Consider the following 21,053-nt stretch of genomic DNA (forward strand, 5'->3'; position numbering starts at 1 on the left):
TCAGCAGAGCACTCTTACATGAAGAGGCTGAATTCCCCAAGCTCTGCCCAAACCAGTAGCATCTCACACACAGCCAGAAAGTCTGCCTCAGATTAAATGTCACTGATCATCGCGGCAGGGATTCTAATCCTTCTCATTTCTTTTTTTAAATCCTTTTTTTTGGGGCCACGCAGCATGTGGGATCTTAATTCCCCAACCAGGGATCGAACCCGTGACCCTTGGATTGGAAGTGTGGAGTCTTACCCACTGGACCGCCAGGGAAGTCCTGTAAATTCTATTTTAACGGCACACACATCTCTCTAGGTCAGACTCTTACAGATGCTGTGACAATGGCAATATGTGTATAATGAAGATATTCCCCAAGTTATTTTACGGCCTATTTCTTTTAAATGAGGTAGTTCTTTCATTCTATGCCATGTTGTTTAGAAATAGGATTGTATCTGTGCCTCTTTTTAAAGTTCAGTAGGTCTCTTGCTTAGAAAAGAAGATATTACATTATCACTAAAAGAAGAAAGTTTAGTTCTTCAGTTCAGAATCCCTGAATTTTAATATAACAATAAGGTGAGTAGCTTCTCCCTTCTGAACAGAAGAGTAAAAAAACCTCTGTGGTACTTTTTTAAAAAATGGACATATTTCTTACTTTTAAAAAACACGCTCTGGTGTTTGAGGAAAATAATAGATTGTGAATTTCCCCATTTAATTTTAATACAGTTTCATAAACTAACGAAAAGCACTGTGATTACTTTTAGAGCGAAACAGGATTAGGAGTGTACACTACAGGCCCAAGGTTAGAAAGTATTCTGCTAAAACAGCACCACGTGTGCCGCTAATATTACCAGCACGACGCCGACCAGGCGCGGGTCTGAGCCTCACCAGCCTCCAGGGGACACAGAGCAATGAACAGCCACCCCCAACCCGAGGCGGCAGTGCGGGCCTTCAAGTACGGGGGTGCTGCCCCCTGCCCCTCGCCGCTGCCCTTGGACCACAGCCCTCGCCTTCCCCGCGCTCACAGGCCATCGCTGGGGCTTGTGCAAACCCAGGCCTCCCAGCGGGGCGGGGAGGCGGGAAGCTCCTCCCCCAGGGCCCAGCTGGACCCCACTGGCCCCTTGATCTCCCGCCTCTCGGAGGGGACTGGAGCTTCACCTCTGCTCACTCCTCGCGAGTTCGTCCCAGCGCAGTCCTGGGCCAGTTCCCACTCCGTAGCCCGTGCCTGAGCATCTGGGGCCCTACCAGAGCTGCTCTCGCTGCCCAGAGCGCACGCCCGTCCGTCTTCATCGTCCCTCTCAGAGCCCTCTTAGCAAATGCAACACACCCCAAACCGGAGCCCACGTGCTCCCCCCTCCCAGCCTGCTCCTGCCGGGGTTGGGGGAGGCGCCTCATGCACCCCCAGGACGAGCCGCTGGCAGAGGTGCCACCCGACACCATCCACGAGGTGCGGGCCTCCATCTCCACCGAGGAGGCCGTCGGGATGCACACCAGGGTGGACGCCTGGGGACCGCCCAACTCCTGACCTGTTTCCCTCCTGCGAGACGCTCCTCCCTCCCCGTCCTCTTGCCTCCCCGCGGCCAGGGCGCAGTCTCAGGATAAAGTCCAACCCCTGACCACGGGCCGGGGTCCACAGTCACTCTCCCTGCCGCCGGAGATGCTCACGTCGGGTCTCACCCCGGTTCATACCCTCGCCTCCCTCTCTTTCCTCCGGGACTTTCCCCTGCTGGTCCCTTCAGGATGGGCATCTCCTCTTCCAGCAAAATTTCTCTAACCCCGTTGCCCAAGCCCAGGCCCGAGCGAGGTGCCTTTCTGGGACCCACCACGCGACGCTTACCTGGTTACCCAGGTCGTAGCCGCCACCCTACCACATAAGACCCACTTAGTCATCATTCTCCTCCACTAGACTGTGGTGAAAAGTGGATCTGAGTCCAGATCTGCTTGGCCCCTATTTCCCTTCTCTCCCCTGTACCTGCCTTTCTCTGGGGCATCTGCACATTTCCCATTTCTCCTGTGTCTGAGGAAGGACGAGCTAAGCCTGCTCGCGCCCTGCTATCTGCAAAGTAAACAGTAGGTGCCAATAAAGCCCGCACAGCGCCTCACTGCTCTGTTTCCACTGGCTCGACTCTTGCTTCCTGAGCGTGAATAAAATGAAATGGGTTCGTTTGCTTATGGCATCCTCTCAAATGTTGTGGTGCCCTTATAAAAACAGCACATATTTAGTATTTTTTAAAAAAAATCTGACAAATGCAAGTGAGAAAACAAAAATCATCCACAATTCTAATTAAAAGTTGAAAATATTTTTATAGTTATTTTTCAAATTGTGAGTTTCTTTGCTTTTTATTATGGCTGTATGCTATGAGTACTCTGTTCAATATTCTTGCCTATTTACGTGCATTGACATCTTTTCTGTTGATTTCCAATCTGAGGCTAAAGAAAAGGCAGTCTTGAGGTCTTCCCTTGGCTGTGTGGAGAGCTCCTTATGTAACTAGGGGAAGACACTCACTTCAGTAGTTGTGAGGGTACCATCAGAAAATAACCGACTTCCTGGGCTTCCTTGGTGGTGCAGTGGTTGGGAATCCTCCTGCCGATGCAGGGGACACGGGTTCGAGCCCTGGTCCAGGAAGATCCCACATACCGTGGAGCAACTAAGCCCGTGTGCCGCAACTACTGAGCCTGTGCTCTAGAGCCCACGAGCCACAACTACTGAGCCTGAGAGCCACAACTGCTGAAGCCCATGCATTCTAGGGCCCGCATGCTACAACTACTGAAGCCCACACACTTAGAGCCCGTGCTCCGCAACAAGAGGAGCCACTGAAATGAGAAGCCCGTGCACCACAATGAAGAGTAACCCCCGCTCGCTGCAACTAGAGAGAGCCTGCACGCAGCAACGAAGACCCAACGCAGCCAAAAATAAATAAACGTAAAAAAAAAATGCTTAGAGATGAGCGGAAGATTTGTTAAAAGAAAGAAAGAAAGAAAGAGAGAGAGAGAGAAAGAAAGAAAGAAAGAAAGAAAGAAAGAAAGAAAGAAAGAAAGAAAGAAAGAAAGAAAGAAAGAAAGAAAGAAAAAGAAAGAGAAAGAAAGAAAGAAAAAAAATAACTGACTTCCAGACATTTGGGAAATTAGAAAAGGGAATCTTTTGACTCCATTTACCGCTGGCTTCTGTGTTTCAAGATTTTCTTGCAACCTTGACTAAAAGAATGCATAGTAAATACTCACAAATCAGAGAATGGCAGGAAATAAAGGTCAGACATTATCAGGAATAAGAAGAATATGCTTTTACCTATTATTACTTACTCTTGCTTTGAAAAGAAAAACAGCTTGGCTTGTTTCTTTATAAATCTTCATGTAATACTGTATACTTTTTGTACAATTTAAACTATGAGATCTTTTGTATCTAGATCAGGAAATGTGATTTGATTAAAGTGAGATTTCAGAAAAATTCCTTTCGGGTGAATGAGAAGATAAAGTGGGCACACCAGCTCTTAGGATGACAGTGTGATACTTCTGTTTAATCCAGAGTTGCCTCAGCATTTATTACAGAAACGCTTTGAGCCAGGTTCATATTTTGACACTTCCCTCATTTTGCCAGAATCCCAAAGAGAAGTTAAAAGATTTCTCCAAGGGCAAACAGCTTCAGGATTAGAAAGCTCATCTTGTTTAAAACTTTTTTTTTATTGTGGTAAAAACACATAACATAAAAATCATCTCAACCATTTTAAGCATACAGTTCTGTAGTGTTCAGTATATACATACTCATGTGCAACAGTGCTTTTTCATCTGTCCCCTCTGAGCAACCACTCGCATTTTCCCACCCCAGAGCCCCTGGCAATCACCCTCTGCTTTCTGTTTCCATGTGTCTGACTAGTTTAGAAACCTCATATGACTGGAATCATACATGTATGTGCTGTGTCTCGCTTATTTCACTTAGCATAATATCCTCAAGGTTCCTCCATGTTGTAGTGTGTGTCAGAATTTCTTTCTTTTTTTAAGGTCTTTTTTTAAGGTCATAATACCCCCTTGTATGGCCGGACCACATTTTGGCGGGAAGGCACCTAGAGCACTTAGAGAAGCCTTCCTGCAGGAGGTGCTACCTAAACAGAGTCTCAACATTGGAGGTTAGGCAGACGCAAGACCCTTCTCCAGACAATCTGGGACTGAAGTGAGAACATTTCCTAAACCAACACTTTCCAAGCTTTTCCTTGGCAGGTAGGCTAAAGCCCAGTGTATACAACAGATCAAATGTGCACAGTCTCTCCTGCGGGGAAAGAGAGAGGCAGAAACCTCAGCCGTGGCTTCTGCCTCCCCTTTTCATTGACTATGGCCATGGTTAACCTCATGACAGCACAAGCGTGGTGGATGCTGACTTGCACATGGGGCACAAGGGGCTTCTCTGGTGCTTGATCTGATTACACAGGTGTGTTCAATCTGGTGAAATTCATCAGGCTGCCCCAGAGGACATTATGCTCAATGAAGTAAGCCAGGTACAAAAGGACAAATACTGCATGATTCCACTGGTACGACTCATACCTAGGGTGGTCAGATTCAGAGAGACAAAGAAAGATGGTGGCTGCCCAGACCTGTGGGGGGGGAAGGGGGACAGTGAGTGCTTCATGGTTGTGGGCTTTCATTTGGGGAAGATGAAAAGCTTCTGGAGGTGAATGGTGGTGTGGATGCAAAACCATGTGAACGTACTTCATGCCATCGAGATAGTCACCCCAATATGGTTAAAACAGTACATTTTGTGCTATGTATACTTTTACCACAATTTCATTTGAAAAGAGAAAAATATTAATCAGGCTGTATATTTATGGTTTGCACACTTTTCTACATACAAAATTTGTTTTTAAAAAAACCTACCCAAAGCCTACTTGTAATCACTCTCTGGAAACTTTCAAAGCACGGTGTTTTTCCATTCGTTGGACTGGCAAAATATTTCTATTTCGTGAAGGACTAAAGGAGAGTTCCTGCTTTTTCATCTCACCTCCAGAGTCAAAAAGAACCAAGATTTGACCACCTTGGTGACTCCCCCCCGACTGCTATTTCCTGAAGTTTGTCAGAGGCTATTTCTGGTTCTGTTTAGATTTCCCTCCTCCAAAATGGCCCTTGCTGGCAGGCATGGCTCCAGTAATGAGGAGACTGTGCTCTCACCCTGGTTTCCTCTCTGTGAGGGACCCCGGGCTTACACCATCATGTAGTGATGTCCAGGGTCAAGCTTTCAAAGGTTCCGTGATTGTCAGGAAAACTTCTTCAGCTGAATGAGTTTTTTAAACTTCCCCGTCAGCAGAAAAAAAAATCCTTCTGAAATAAATTATTCACTTTGGGCATGGAAATCAAGGGAAAATGTTAGAAGATATTTATTTAAGATAATACTGCTGACTTATCATGATAATTGACTTAAGAAAACATTCATGAGCCACTTCTTGAAATGAAAAATCACTTGCTCTTGAACAATGTAAGTTTTGGTAAAGGTTCATAACTACGTAACAGTTACACTAATTATAAAGAACTATTTATTTGGAATTATTTAGATTTGCTACAATTATGATCCAAAATGGCACCTCCAAACAGATTCTAACTAGGGAGGATTGTGTGTGTGTGTGTGTGTGTGTGTGTGTGTGTGTGTGTGTGTAGTCTTAATTCTCTTGGTTGATAAAAAATAGGAAAATAATAATTGTGAGTTGTTTAAAACCCTATTTACTGAAATGCTGCCTTGGATGTTTCTTAATTGCCTAAGTCAAAAAAACAGCCAGGGAGTTAAAAATCCAGGCTGTTCTAAAGGCGAACTCCCTTTGTCGTCTGTATTCAGTAACATAATATTTTTAATTTAATTTTTACGATATTTAAAAATATTTGCCATGTCGATATAGTATCATATGTGCTTTCTGAGTTTTTAGTATGAAAATGAATTCATAGGCTATTTCTGTGTCAATACATATGTCCTGAAACCATAAGAACTATTCAGATTTACAAGACCATCTACTAAAGCTACATTTTTACCGGGTGTGTAAAATTACTCTCCTTTATTTTTAAGTTCGAGTTGACCATGCATTGAGAAGACCTCCACTGATTCTGCATCTAGTTGAATGCACTTAAATGATCTCTAAATAGTTTGAAGGTTTATTAGCCAAACAATTTTTGGAGTACGTCAAGAATTACTTTTATTTTCCTCTGACTTTATTGGGTGTATATATATATATATATATATATATATATATATATATATATTTTGGCCACACAGCTGTGGGATCTTAGTTCCCTGACCAGGGATCAAACTCACGCCCATGGCAGTGAAAGCACAGAGTCTTAACCACTGTACCGCCAGCCAGGACATTCCCTACTGGGTGTTTCATTAATAGTAATACAATCAGATGTCAGTCAAGTCTTTATGCTGTGCATCTTATACAGTGCTGTATGTCAATTATATCTCAATAAAACTGGAAGAAAATAATAATAATAATACAGAGTCCTATCTCACATTCATTGAGCATTTTCTATTTTCCAGGCACTATTCTTGCACTTTACGTTTACAATCTCATTTAATCCTCACGTTAGCCCTGGGGGATGACAGTACTATTATTATCCCTAATTTACAGAGGAGGGAACCAAAGCACAGAGAAGTTAAGTAGCACAGAGCTAACATGTGACATTAGCTACTTAACAAGAGGCAGAGAATTCCCAGCAGGGCTGGGAAGCAGGACATTTTCATCCTTAGTCTACTCGGGATCCGTTCTGCACGGTGTGAAGGTTCCACATCTGGTCCACAACTGGTCAACAGCACATCCACAGTCATTTTGATCCAAAGCCTGTGCAATCACTGGACGGGCACCGGCTTGGGGACAGGGGTCAGACCTGTCCTCTCCACACCCTACACCTCTTTGAGTATCCATGGGCAAGTTTCCACACACTCCAGAGAGATGAGAGAGTCTGGCCAAGAAAATCTGGTGGGAACTGGAGTGTACCCAATTTTCAATGAAAAATAACTTTGAGGCTGAACTTTAATCTTTCACCACTTCAGTGAAGTAGAATTGAGGTAGGACATGTCAGGATTTCCCGACCTTACCCTTACTCTGAAGGAGAACCCTCTCGGTACAGCTGAAAGGACCAAGTGCCTTTAATTAAACCCTTGAACGTTCTTGGCTTTGGAAAACTTACTGGAGGGAAATATCCAAAGACTCTAGAGTTTAGTTTATTTTCAGAGCCACAACTAATATCACCAACTAAATCTGTGGAAGATTCTGGCAAATGGCTGAAGTGGAGATGAGTGAGGTAGTGCCTGCCTTCTAGGTTTCCCAGGAGGAGTAAATGATATAATGAAGATATGAAAGGCTGAGCACAGCCTTTTAAGCTGTGTTTTAACCCGTCTGTTAAAATACACCTTAAAAAAGCATCCCACGTAAATTACGGAGTACAACGATTATGAAGCTTCCCCCATTAGAAAGTTCCTCCCTTTATTATTAGTTTTCCAGCAGCTTATTTTACTCTGTAGATTCTACCCATGTATATTAAAACTACAGATCAACACTCATACAAGAAACTCAGCAGAAAAATGTTATCTGCTGAAATTTTAGAGCTCTCAAAATTCAAACTGAAACTTCTTTCCTGTGAATCAAACTCTAGTCAGGGAAAAAGAAACCTTTATTTGCCATTAAAAGTGTCTTCTTTGTCTAAATATTATATTACACTGATTTAAGTCTAACTTTGATGGAATATCTACAATACTTTCTATCTAATGAATTTCACGCCACTATACATGTCAAAACAAAAACATCAGAGTGTCTCAGTTCTTTCCTCTTTGCCTTGAAAGCGGAGTTAATTCTGAAAGCTTTACAATCAAAGTTATGTGTGTATTAGTTACGTAGTACAGAAAAAAATCAACTTTTAAAAGACTAAAAATTGAACTACATGAGAAAATGCTGAAGGAATTGGAATGATTAGCAACAAGACTGGGGACCTAGAATGGAAACGGAACGCGTTCAGCTTTTACGGGACTTCCACAATGAATCTTCAAACGGCTTATACTAATAAATTCTAGAACTTTGTGCTAATCAGTAGCAGAAGTTCATACTGAAGATTTAAAATATGTTCCACACTATATACAGTCTACATAATCAATGATGTAACACAGCTGGCTAGGAACCATACAAACATTCTGTACAGTTATTCATACTGATCTATTTATATCAGAGTCCCCAGAGCTATCAACACACAAGAACGTATTATTGCCACAATCTCTTAATTCTCTGTTACAAAGAATAAAACAGCACCAGCAGCTAATCTGTCCCTCACAGGCCGCCATAGTTTGACAGAGAGTAAGGACGCATTTTAAAAATGACGAGATTCAATTTCAAACTCAATACCTACAACTTAACTGCCAAACAGTAGTAAGTATTAGCAAAGATGTTAACTGAGATCTCTAATACACTGCTGGTAAGAAAGAAAAATACTCTGACAATATCCAGCGAACCTGAAGACAGGCATTCAGACCCCAGGAATGCCTGAGAAAGACCTGGCATCCAACTCGTAGATGTTGCCCCAACAAACACTTGAAAGTGTGCCTCAGGAGACATGGACAAGAACATTCCTGGTGGCATTAGGTCATAGCCAAATACTAGAAATGGACCAAATTTCCATCGATGAGAGAATGGATCGATAGTTTAACGCACAATACCCATACTTTTGAGTACTATACAGAAGTTGAAATTGGTTAAATTTAACGTACTAGTGTTCCATGTTCTGAATGGATAATTGTTTTATCCATGTTTATTACCTCAAAGATTTTCTGAGGGTTATGTATAGCAAACACCATCAAGAAAGTGAAAAGACAGCCCACAGAATGGGAGAAGATATTTGTAAATCATATATCTGATAAAGGACTTATACCTATAATATCAATATATAAAGTGTTCTTATACATACCTTAAACATTAAAAAACCAAGTAATTAAATGTTTTAAACGGTCAAAGGATCTGAAGAAATATTTCACCAGAAAGGATGTACAAATAGCCAACAAGCACATGAAAAGATACTTAATATCTTTAGTCATTAAGGAAACGCAAATCAAAACCACAACAAGATACCAGTTCACACCTACTAGGATGACATAGTAAAAACAGCAGACAATAAGTGTTGGCGAGGATATGGAGAAATTGGGACCCTCATACGACTGCTGGTGGGAATATGCAAAATGATGCAGCTTCTTTGGAAAACAGTCTAGCAGCTCCTCAAAAGATTAAACATAGACTTACCCTATGATCCATCAATTCCACTCAAGCTGTATACCCCCCCAAATGAAACATGTGTTCACACAAAAACTTGTACAGAAATATTCATAGCAGCATTATTTATAATAGCCAAATATCCATAAATAGATGAATAAATAAATAAAACATGGTACTTCCATAGAATGGAATATCAGTAAGAAAGAATGAAGTACCAATACATGCTACATCGTGGATGAACCGTAAAAATGCTACATTAAGTGCAAGTCAGATGCAAAAGGTCACATATTGTATGATTCCATCTCTATGAAATGACCACAATAGGCAATTCCACAGAGACAGAAAGCAAATTAGTGGTGGCCTTGGTCTGGCAGGTGACAGGAAGGGGCGTGTCTGCTGATTAGTAAAGGTGTTTTTGGAGGTGAGAATGAAAATGTTCTAAAATGAACTGTGGTGATAGTTGTACAATTCTGTGACTATTTTAAAAACAATTGACTAGTACACTTTAAAGAGATGAATTGTATGGTATGTGAACTATAGCTCAATAAAGCTTATCGAAAAGGTTATATGCATTATAATACAACTTATATTCAAATTTTAAGACACGTGAAACATTATATATTGTACATACACATACTTAGAAACATGCAGGCATGGGTGGCATTCAAAAATATTGAAAAGCTTGTACTGACTCATCAGAGTCAATGCCAGCCTTTACACAGCAGTGAACACGTGGGAGAACATCCGTCCAGCAGGCGGGAAAGACAAACGCCAAAGTTCAGACCGCAATCACCTCTGTGCAGGGAGGGCGGGGAAGGGACCACGCTGTCCTCAACTGTTTCTTTAAAAGCAAACTGTCGAGTAAACATCACAAAATGTCCAGATTTCATCAAAGGTGGTTGGTGAGTACCGGAACATTCATTGTAAGATCCCCTGTATTTTTCTGTATGCTGTAAAGCTTTTGGAGTTTAAAAAATTCTACATTTCTAGGCCTGTCCCACTAAAGGCCATGACAAACGTCTGATCAGGGCTGTTTGTTGCTGGTTGTTAAACACAGGCCTGCATTCTGCTGAGTCCAGGCCAAAAAAAGCCTGGTCACTTCCACAAAAGCGAGGACAGGAGGGATCTTCACGGGTCATGGTGGGGAGAAAAGCCATCTAGGGAGCCGTCTAGGCATGCAGGGCAAAGCAAGAGCCCCTCCGCCCAGGTCTCCTGAAATCAGGTTTGCACTACAAGAGCAGGAATTGTCACTGAGCACAAAGCCGACGGTTCGGCTCCCCTGAAACCAGTCTGGTCCAACAGTCCTAAGGAGCAGAGTCCACGGCTGCCAGAAACTTCCTGACCCGGAAGCAGAAGGTTGAAGAGCATTTCTGGTAACTCTTGGATTAAACCCCTGATTTCTGGGAGCAGGTTGCTAAAGTTTCTGGCAGAGGCATGTAGTTAGAAAGACTTCGTCTGTTGTTTAAGAATCTAATCGCAATAGTCCAAAGCCAAGGATACCAGTAAAACAAAACAAAACAAAATCTAGTCTTTCTTGTCCTGTGCAACACGTTGGTAGGACCGGGGTTTAAGGACTTTTACATTTTTTATAATTTAATCCAAGGGCTGTGTTTGAGAGTCCCTTAACAGTTTAGATGCTAACGACTAGATGTGAAAAGCACGCCCCTCGAGCACCTTCGCCAGGTTTTCCTCTCCCGTGGCAGCCTCTGTGCTTTCCTGCCATCAGAGGAGCTCAGGGATTCAGGAGTCAGTGGGAGGATGCGATGATGGGCCCTCAGAAATAAATGGCGCTGGGTGCGGGGCTCAGGTCGCTTTGAAGACGTTTGTGTCTTCCCGGCGCTAAGAAGCCCCAGCGGTCGCCTGCATTACATAAACTGCTCGGCGAGTTCGTCCCTTCCCCCAGGTGACTTATGACCGCGCGTCCTTCCAGCGGGGATAAAAATACAATGCATGACAGCATCGCAGCGTCTGCAATTCCCAAGGAAGAAGTGGCTTTAGACGTTTCCCTACCGAGCTTGGCGACGGAGCGCCGGAGAGCGTGTCCGAAGGCGGTGGGCCCTGGGACAGTCTGTGCCGCGATGCGGGGGCAGGAAGCGGTGGGTCCCTGCAGCGCGCTGGCCCGAGATAATGCCATTGTGTGGCCGCCGGCGGCCGCTCCCACCGCGAGAGCCGGGCCTGGCGTCGGGCGCCCTGGCCTCGGGCCAGCCGGGCCTGCCGGCCCGAGGCGGGGTGCGCGGCCCCTCCCGGCGCTCGCACACAGTGCCGGCCACACCTCACCTTCCCGAGGAAATCTGGCCAGAAAGCCAGACTTCGTGACTTCGCCTCCTTCTCCTTTACGAGCTTGCCCACCCCCAGCCCGGCTTTTGTTTTCCACTTGGGCGCAGCGCTGGTATTCGCTCCGCGCTCGGGTTGGGATGCAAGGTCCCAGGCCGTACAGCAGCCGATGACAGGGGGATGGGGAAGACATTTAAGGTCCCAGGCCATACAGGAGCTGATGACGGGGCGGTGGCGAAGATGCTGTGTCCGCCAGGCCTCCCTGCTTCGGTCGGAATCAGACCCTCCCTCTTAGAGGGACCGTGGCTCTCCTCACTCCTCCAAGAGCGCTCACCAAGGACTATTTTAGCCGTATTTAGCAGCAATATTGTTTGATTTTAACCGGACATTGTTCTAAACACACAAAAGAGTTCAAGGATGTGGCCCGTTGCGTTTTGTTCTTCTGCCCCCCTCCCCCTCCCCACGATGTCAGGTTTCTCTGGGAAAATGGGATGAAAATGTTTGGGGACATTTCCACAATAAAACACTCTAAAATTTTTTTTTTAAGATTTCCTTTCTAGTCATGTCCAGATTATAACTCAAATCTGCAGAAGTCAGGAAATTCCAAATTTATGTTGACACTTTCCCCTTAAAAGCCTCACCAGATGATAAAGAGTGTGAAACTCCTGTTCCACTCCAAATGCTCCAAAAATGACACAGGTTGCCAGATTCTTCTAGCAAAAAGATGCTTAAGGACAAGAAAGAATGGCCTTTTAAGAAACAAACAGAATCTTTCAGGCAATAACTTTTCTAAATGATTTCTTAGTACAGATGGTGAAATAAGCATTTCAGGAGGGTTGGCTCCTTGATTTAATTTTCACAGATTGAGAGGAATTATATTTATGGGTGGAAAGTGGTGGAATTTACCCACGAGGTCAGCAGTTCTCAAGGTGGGAACAAGTCCGTGGCATCATCTGGGGGACCTTTCTGGACCACTCAGTCAGGTCAGTCTCAAAGGTTCTGGCGGCCCCAAGCAGAACCCTCATGGGCAGCGGCCCGGCTTCCCACCTGGTGGGACAGGTTCAGCTCCAACCCCAGCCCTGCCAGCAGCAAGCGGTGGATGAGAGCATATTATTTCCATGTCTAAGACCCAGTTTCCTCATCTACGAAACGGAGGATGATCATAGTATCTACCTCATGGGATATTTGAGATTAAATGAGATAATGCATGTTAGCATAAGAAAGCATGTCTAAAAATTCCTCCATGAACATTAGTGAAAATAACAATCATCTGACAATATTCGTCGTGTTAAGGAAATAAGAGCACTGTCAGTATGAGAAAAGTGCATTTGAATACGTTTAAGACGTGGCAGGAAGAACCTGACAAAAAGAAAACCTCAGGGGTAAAAGGTTTTCTTTTTGTTTTTTTATTGATGCATAGTTGTACAATATTATAGAGGTTACGGGTGTACAGTATAGTGATTCACAATTTTTAAAGGTTATACTACATTAATAGTTATTATAAAATGTTGGCTATATTCCCTGTGCTGTACAATATATCCTTGTAGCTTATTTTATACCTAATAGTTTGTAGCTCTTTCTGTCCTTTCCCTATATTTCCCCTCCCCTCTTCCCTCTCCCCACTGGTAATCACTAGTTTGTTCTCTATATCTGTAAGTCTGCTTCTCTTATGGTATATAAAAGAACTAGTCTGTTGTATTTTTTAGATTCCACATCTAATCTATGTGATATCATACAGTATCTGTCTTTCTCAGTCTGACTTATTTCACTTAGCATAATGCCCTCCAAGTCCACCCATGTTGCTGCAAATGGCAAAATTCCATTCTTTTTTATGGCTGAGTAGTATTCCATTGTATATATGGACATCTTTATCCATTCACCTGTTGATGGACACTTAGGTTGCTTCCATATCTTGGCTTAGGGATAAAGTTTTATGAGGAAAATGGGATGTACTCTTTTTTTTTAAACATCTTTATTGGAGTATAATTTCTTTACAATGGTGGGTTAGTTTCTGCTTTGTAACAAAGTGAATCAGCTATACATATATCCCCATAACCCCTCCCTCTTGCATCTCCCTCCCACCCCTCTAGGTGGTCACAAAGCACTGAGCTGATCTCCCTGTGCTATGTGGCTGCTTCCCACTAGCTATCTATTTTACATTTGGTAGTGTATATATGTCCATGCCACTCTCTCGCTTTGTCACAGCTTACCCTTCCCCCTCCCCGTGTCCTCAAGTCCACTCTCTACATCTGCGTCTTTATTCCTGTCCTGCCCCTAGGTTCTTCAGAACCTTTTTTTTTTTAGATTCCATATATATATATGTTAGCATATGGTATTTGTTTTTCACTTTCTGACTTACTTCACTCTGTATGACAGTCTCTAGGTCCATCCAGCTCACTACAAATAACTCAATTTCGTTTCTTTTTATGGCTGAGTAATATTCCATTGTATATATGTGCCACATGTTCTTTATCCATTCATCTGTCGATGGACACTTAGGTTGCTTCCATGTCCTGGCTATTGTAAATAGAGCTGCAATGAACATTTTGGTACATGACTCTTTTTGAATTATGGTTTTCTCTGGGTACATGCCCAGTAGTGGTATTGCTGGGTCATATGGTAGTTCTATTTTTAGTTTTTAAGGAAACTCCATACTGTTCTCCATAGTGGCTGTATCAATTTCCATTCCCACCAACAGTGCAAGAGGGTCCCCTTTTCTCCACACCCTCTCCAGCATTTAGTGTTTCTAGAGTTTTTGATGATGGCCATTCTGACCGGTGCGAGGTGATACGTCAAGGAAATCAGGATGTACTCTTAACACACGTTTCTAGGGCCACAGAAATAACTAATTACACTGACAGAGAAGGGCAGTGACAATATCCACATATCTGCCGGCTCTGTCCAGGGTCTGAAAGGTGTGGGAAAAAGAGCTTTAGATTATAGACAACCAGCAAGAAGGACCAGGACAGGTGCAGGGGTCTGGCCCCTCCACACCCGCCTTTGTAAACCTGTGACCACTTGGCCACGGCCTGGGATTGCAGAGAAGGGGGGCCATGGTCCCACAGCCCTGAGAGTGTTGACTCCATATCTCCCACTGATCTGACCGGGGGATGACCCAGGGAATTAAGTCACCTTTTCTTAGACTATGGTACGATAAGGAAGTCATGGAGGGCTGAAGAGGCAAATACATTGTCTCTCATGTTGAAATAAAAAAAAAACCACCAGTCTGGCCATGAAGTGGACAGATCAGCTTAATCTTCCTGTCTGGAAGGATATTACATTTAAAAGCTACCTATCAATACACAACTAAGAAGACTGTGGGAAGAGGAAACCCTTTCAGACCAATTCCATTTCCGTCTGTGATGGACAGTGAGACCGTGTAATAAAGGCAGAACAATGGATGTGGAATCGGAGGAAACGTGTCCCAGCATCTGCTGGCTGCGTGGCAGCCAGGCCCACGGGCGCCCAGGCCACCTTCCTCCTCGGCCTCCCCAGACCCAGGGCCCGTCTCCCTGACCACCTGCCGGCCGGCTGCTTCTCCCAAGGCCCACTCACCGCGGCTGTTTGCTCTTAGATTTGTCTCCAGCCCACGTCTGTTGTTTCCTGGGTTGAAGCGGCAGTAAAGGTTCTGCAGAGAAATAAGGGTGGGATTTGGAGTCAGAACAGAACAGTGATGGCTGCCTGGCCCCGCCATCTACTTCTGTGGACTGAGGGGACCCCTGATCCTTTAGAAGTGAGATAGCCTCTCTCATCCAGTGGGGATCACCATACCATCCTTTCATGATTACGATGAGGATTAAAAATCAAGGACAGGGCTTCCCTGGTGGCGCAGTGGTTGAGAGTCCGCCTGCCGATGCAGGGGACACGGGTTCGTGCCCCGGTCCGGGAAGATCCCACATGCCACGGAGCGGCTGGGCCTGTGAGCCATGGCCGCTGAGCCTGCGTGTCCGGAGCCTGTGCTCCGCAACGGGAGAGGCCACAACAGTGAGAGGCCCGCGTACCGCAAAAAAAAAAAAAAAAAAAAATCAAGGACAACTATAATGCTTGGTTCAACACATGTTTAATTCGCTCCTAACTGCTGACCTTACATCTTTCCCAGCTCTGGGCTTTATTTGGGTTCCAGATCCTTATTGAAAGGTATGCTTATGCTTCCAAAAACAGTCTAAGAATTCACTTGGTTAGGTGTTAGCTTCTCTCCACGGGCCCTGCTATACCCACAGTTTAGTTTGCATCCGGAAAGCAGGCCACGGCCAGGGGCCGGGAATGTTAGAGAAGGAAGTGTGACCCTCACACAGACTGCAAGGACCTTCCTTCCTTTTCTCTCTCTGTCCTTCATCTCCTCTCGTCCTCTTTTTCCTTCTCTTCTCATTCCTAGGCCTTGATGCTGACAATGAGGAAACTCACAGACTCTACCGACGGGTACCTGAGGCCAAGATTATTTTCAAGACGCTACCTGGGGGGGGGGGGTCACATGACAACAGCATTTCGATGCTGATTTGAATAAATGTGGAGTCCCAGTGAGTTCAACCCGGGCGTCTGGGCCTCAGTGGACTGGAGCGCACGTTCGTTGACATTGCTTCCTTCATGCTGTCCCCCTGGACATCTCGGAGCTGGTAAATATTTGCCCTGCAGTGGGAAGGATGGCAGGGGCTGCACAGGGAGGTGACAAGGCAGCTCATCCTCTGTGTCAATAGCGTGAAACAAACAGTGGCAACGTGCCAGGAGGGCACGCGTCGGTTGGGTGCAGAGCGGGGAGCCACAGGTGGCCATGGCCTCCAGATTGCATCTCAGGGCCCCTGGAAGCGGCCCTGAATGTCAGCTCTTACTCCCTGGAGGGGCTGAACTCAGAGATCCCTGCAGGGTTCTAGGATCAGGTGAGTCCCTGGCTTTCTCATTATCCTCAGTCTGCTTGTTACCGTCAGCCCCTAACTCTCTGCTAAAAAGAAGAGAAAGGCGATGGGGGAGAAGATCCACTTAGATGAATCAGTAAAGAAACAAATGTGCCCAGGAAGGAGCCGGACTGCACTGCCGGCAAAAGCAGAAATGTGCCGTGCAAAGTTTAGCAAACTGCCCCAAATCGTATGTCTGAAACAGGTGAGGGCTTTGCTCCTGCAGGAAAAGGGAACCGGATGAACTACCCAGATTTCTGTCTCACTATCCCTTTCAGTTTGGATAAACAGTCTCAAAATATAAATGGAATTGACAAACTGAACTTTCCACCCCTTTCAGTCATACGAAGCTTTTCAGGATATCACAGTATTAGTCTATAGTAAGTGAATTCTGATGAAAAAATTAGTCAGCATTCCTAGGAATTGCTAGTGAAAATACGTTCTAACAATGCAAAAATAAATAATACATAGCGATGCTTTGTCTCAACCCAAACGGCGCAATAGCACAGGGACATGTTTGTTTCATAATTAACAATAGGTATGATGAGCTTTTGAAATTTCAGCCTGAGGACTCAACATGCATTCTTGGAAGGTAGCATGCATCGCCTGGGGGAAGCTTTCAGAAGACTGATTACCATGGGCTGTGGCGTGAGACCACCTGGGTTAGAACACTAGCTCTGCCACTTTGCCACTCACTAGCTGTGTGACTCTGGGCAAGTTACCTTAATCGCTCTGTGCCTCAGTTTCCCCAGATGTAAGAGTAACATCACCTCCCTCACAGACTAGCTGTGAGAACGAAGGGCGGTAATCCAGGCCAATCGCTGGGCACAGTGCTTGTGACATAGGATAGAGGAAAGCTGATTCACCATGTCACACTATTAAATGAAGTCATTTAAGTGAAAATGCCTTATAACGTGTACAATTCTGGGCACACGTCAGCTATATTTATAAGCATTATTAATGACAGTTGTTGATATATGTGGAATCTAAAAAATAAAATGAACAATTAAAACAGAAACAGACTCACAGATACAAGAGAATGAACTAGGGTGTAGAGAGACGGGCAAGGTAGGTGAAGGGGATTAAGAGGTACAAACTCCTAGGTATAAAATAAATAAGTTACAAAGATATAATGTACAGCATGGGGAATAGAGTCAATATTTTATAATAACATCGTATGGAGTAAAATCTATACAAATATCGAATCACTATGTTGTACACCTGAAACTAATAAAGTAAGTCAACTATGCTTCAATAAAAAAAGAGAGAAAAAAAGAAAATAACCAAAAATAAAAATAATATTTGTTGAGCACTTAGCACATGTAAAGTAAGGTCCAAGGTACAGGAGTACAAAGAAGTCGGGAGATAGAACATTAAAAACAAAAACAAATAAATTAATTAAAATATTATGATGGTTGCTTAAAAAATTAAACTTACAAGTACTTAAAAGTACCCTGTGATCCAGCAGTTCCAATTCTGGGTATACACCCAAAAGCAATGAATTAAAGGACTGGAACAGATGTCTGTACACCGTGTTCATAGCAGCATCATTCATAAGAGCCAAAATGTGGTCGCAGCTGAGGAGTGGATAAACCAAATGTGACGTATACGTCAAAGGACCATTACTCAGCCTTGAAAAGGAGGGAAACACTGCCACGTGCCATAGCCTGCATGAACCTTGAAGACATTGTGTTACGTGAAAGAAGCCAGACACAAAAGGACAAATTCTGTATGATTCCACTTACGTGAGGTCCCTAGGGTATCACAGTCACAGGGACAGAAAGCATAAGGGTGGGTGCCAGGGGCTGGGGGAGGGAAGGATGTGGGGAGTTAGGGTTTAAGAGACACAGCAGGGCTTCCCTGGTGGCGCAGTGGTTGAGAGTCCGCCTGCCGATGCAGGGGACACGGGTTCGTGCCCCGGTCCGGGAAGATCCCACATGCCGCGGAGCGGCTGGGCCCGTGAGCCATGGCTACTGGGGCTGCGGGTCCGGAGCCTGTGCTCCGCAACAGGAGAGGCCACAACAGTGAGAGGCCCGCGTACCACCCCCCACCAAAAAAAAAAAAAGACACAGCAATCGAAATCATCCACCTTTAAAGACAGAGAGGACTTCCCTGGTGGCGCAGTGGTTAAGAATCCACCTGTCAATACAGGGACACGGGTTCAAGCCCTGGTCCGGGAAGATCCCACGTGCCGCAGAGCAACTCCTGAGCCCATGTGCCACAACTACTGAAGCCCACGTGCCTAGAGCCTGTGATCCACAACAAGAGAAGCCATCTCAATGAGCAGCCCGCGCACCGCAGCAAAGACCCAACTTAACCAAAAGAATAAGGATAAATTTTTTAAAAAAGGTTTCTTTAAAAGGTTTAAAGCCAGAGAGAAGAAAGATCTCCTTGTCCCCTCTCTTTTCCATGGCCCCTCATCCAACCTGCCGACACGTTCCTGTCCTTAAGATGTCTACTTCAAACCACATCCCAAATGCGTCTTCTTCCGGCACCTCTACTGCCACGCCCGTCTTCTCGCCACTAGACAGTGGTGACAGCCCCTGACTGCTGGGGCTGCATTTTCCCCACCCTCCATCCCCCACTGTCCACACAGCAGTCAGAATAATGTTTTCAAAACTTTGTATTGTGGTAAAATATACATAACATAAAATTTACCATTTTAGCCATCTTTAAGCTTTCATTTAGGTGGTTTTAAGTACATTCACATCATTGTGTAACCATCCCCAGTATCCAACTCCAGAACTTTTTCATCTGCTCCAGCTGAAACTCTGTGCCTGTTAAACCCTAACTCCCCATTCTCCCCTTACTCCCCACTCCAGTACCCACCACGCTTGCTTTCTTTACTAACTTGATACTGTGCGTACTTCACAGAAGTGGAATCACACAGTATTTGTCCTTTTGTGACTGGTTTCTTTCACTTAGCATCATGTTCTCAAGGTCCATCCATGTATCTGTACCATGTGACAGAATTTCCTTCCTTTGTAAGGCTGAATAGTATCCCATTGTATGTATACATTATATCACATTTTTTTGAAATAACACCTTCAAAACATAAAAGTAGCTGATAACATAATGGACACTTTCTATGTACCTATATTAATTCATTGAATCCTTAAAATTACCCCAAGAAGTTACTACTACTATTCTCTTTCTGTAGTCAAAGAAACCAAGGCCCAGAAAATTTAAGGAACTTACACAATTATACCTCAATAAAGCTGGGCGGGGGGAGAAAAGAAAATAATCAGAGAAACCCAAACTGAAAGACACTCTAAAAAGTAACCGGCCTGTATTTTTCAAAGATATTGATGGTAAAAGACAAACACTAAGGAACTGTCTCAAATTTTAGAAGACCCCCAAGACACAGCAACTAAGTTTAACAAATGACCCTGGTCTGGATCCCACACCAAAAAATTTTAAAATAGCTACAAAGCACTTTATTGAGATAATCAAGAAATTGGAATATAGGATGCATATTAGATAAAAGTTGAAATAATTTAGAATTTCCCAAATATGATCATTAGTCTGTGGATTTGTAAGAGAATATTCTCACTTCTGGGAATGCGTATAGGAAATAATACACTGATGGGCACGATATAGGCACCTACATACAAATGGTTCAAAAAATATATATAAACATGTATATACAGGGTGAGATAGAGAGAGAATGATAAAGTCAACGAATTGAACAAGCAAACAATAAACACTGGAGACGTATCCCAACCACAGCAGGTTAATTCTGAAGGGCACCTTTTCGTGGATAGTGACATGGTTTAACAGAGTGCGTTTAAATTTCGCCATCGGCTTATTGGGCAAGCAGCATTCGCACGCCCCAGTGTTGTTAATTAGTGATCTAGAATCGCCCGACAACCAGGAGGAGACAGCCTTCAGCAGAATTTAGGAGCAGCCCGGTACAAAGGGACCATATCTTCACTGACTCTGTCTTCAGAGCTCTACTAATCCCAGTGTCCGTGTGGATCGCTTTACGACACAAGTTGAGTTAGCCACTGGGCTTGATGCTGATGGAAAATACTCTAAGGCGAATAGCGTAGATTTCTTGCTTATCTCAATAAGATTAGTATTTGCAGATAGGTCCCCGAAAACCACCCTGTTTCTTTCATGACAGAGTTAAACAGATACTTGGAGGAGTGGAGAGAGGGGAACGCGAGCTCTGTGAGTCACACATCGGGGGACTTTCGTTGGCTAAGGTTGATCATCCCAATCTAAACTATGGACAAACAGAATTAACCTTTCTATGCGAACTTTTCCAAAAAATGTTACATTTCATTAGTGATTGAAATACTCAGGAAAGTTGGATGGACACATGAAAAAAGTACTTTTAGAGAAATTGAGCAAATGTGCATTTGCTTCTCAGCAAATCAGGGGCCTATAGAGTGGATCACGTGTAAGCCTTGAGAAAAGGAGATGCCTCGTATTTATAGTTAGTTATACTCAGCCAGTCGTGGAAATAATTTCCGATTATGTTTTTCAAACACAAGGGTTCTAACTGGGGTGCAGAGCGATGCAGTGAATGTTCCCCTGATAAACAGGCTACAGTTACACAACCCCAAACACACCTGCTCCCTGGCTTCTGAGCTGGAATGGAAGAGGCCAAGAAGAGGGGGACCTTGTGGGCTCAGGGGGCAGATTGGGCAGATTTGGGAGCAAGCCTGGCAGCTTC

At 44.2% G+C, this 21,053-nt stretch overlaps 1 long non-coding RNA gene across 1 annotated transcript in view; it reads right to left on the reverse strand.

The window, feature by feature from the left end:
• Positions 1-21,053, reverse strand: part of LOC137210450 (uncharacterized) — a 92,578-nt gene that overhangs the window by 47,603 nt on the left and 23,922 nt on the right. Inside the window, exon 2 of the long non-coding RNA XR_010936527.1 lies at positions 15,039-15,111. This is a non-coding gene — a long non-coding RNA (uncharacterized lncRNA). The remainder of the gene's footprint in view (positions 1-15,038; positions 15,112-21,053) is intronic.

The sequence above is a fragment of the Pseudorca crassidens genome, chromosome 17 (assembly GCF_039906515.1).
Source record: "Pseudorca crassidens isolate mPseCra1 chromosome 17, mPseCra1.hap1, whole genome shotgun sequence".
NCBI lineage: Eukaryota > Metazoa > Chordata > Mammalia > Artiodactyla > Delphinidae > Pseudorca > Pseudorca crassidens.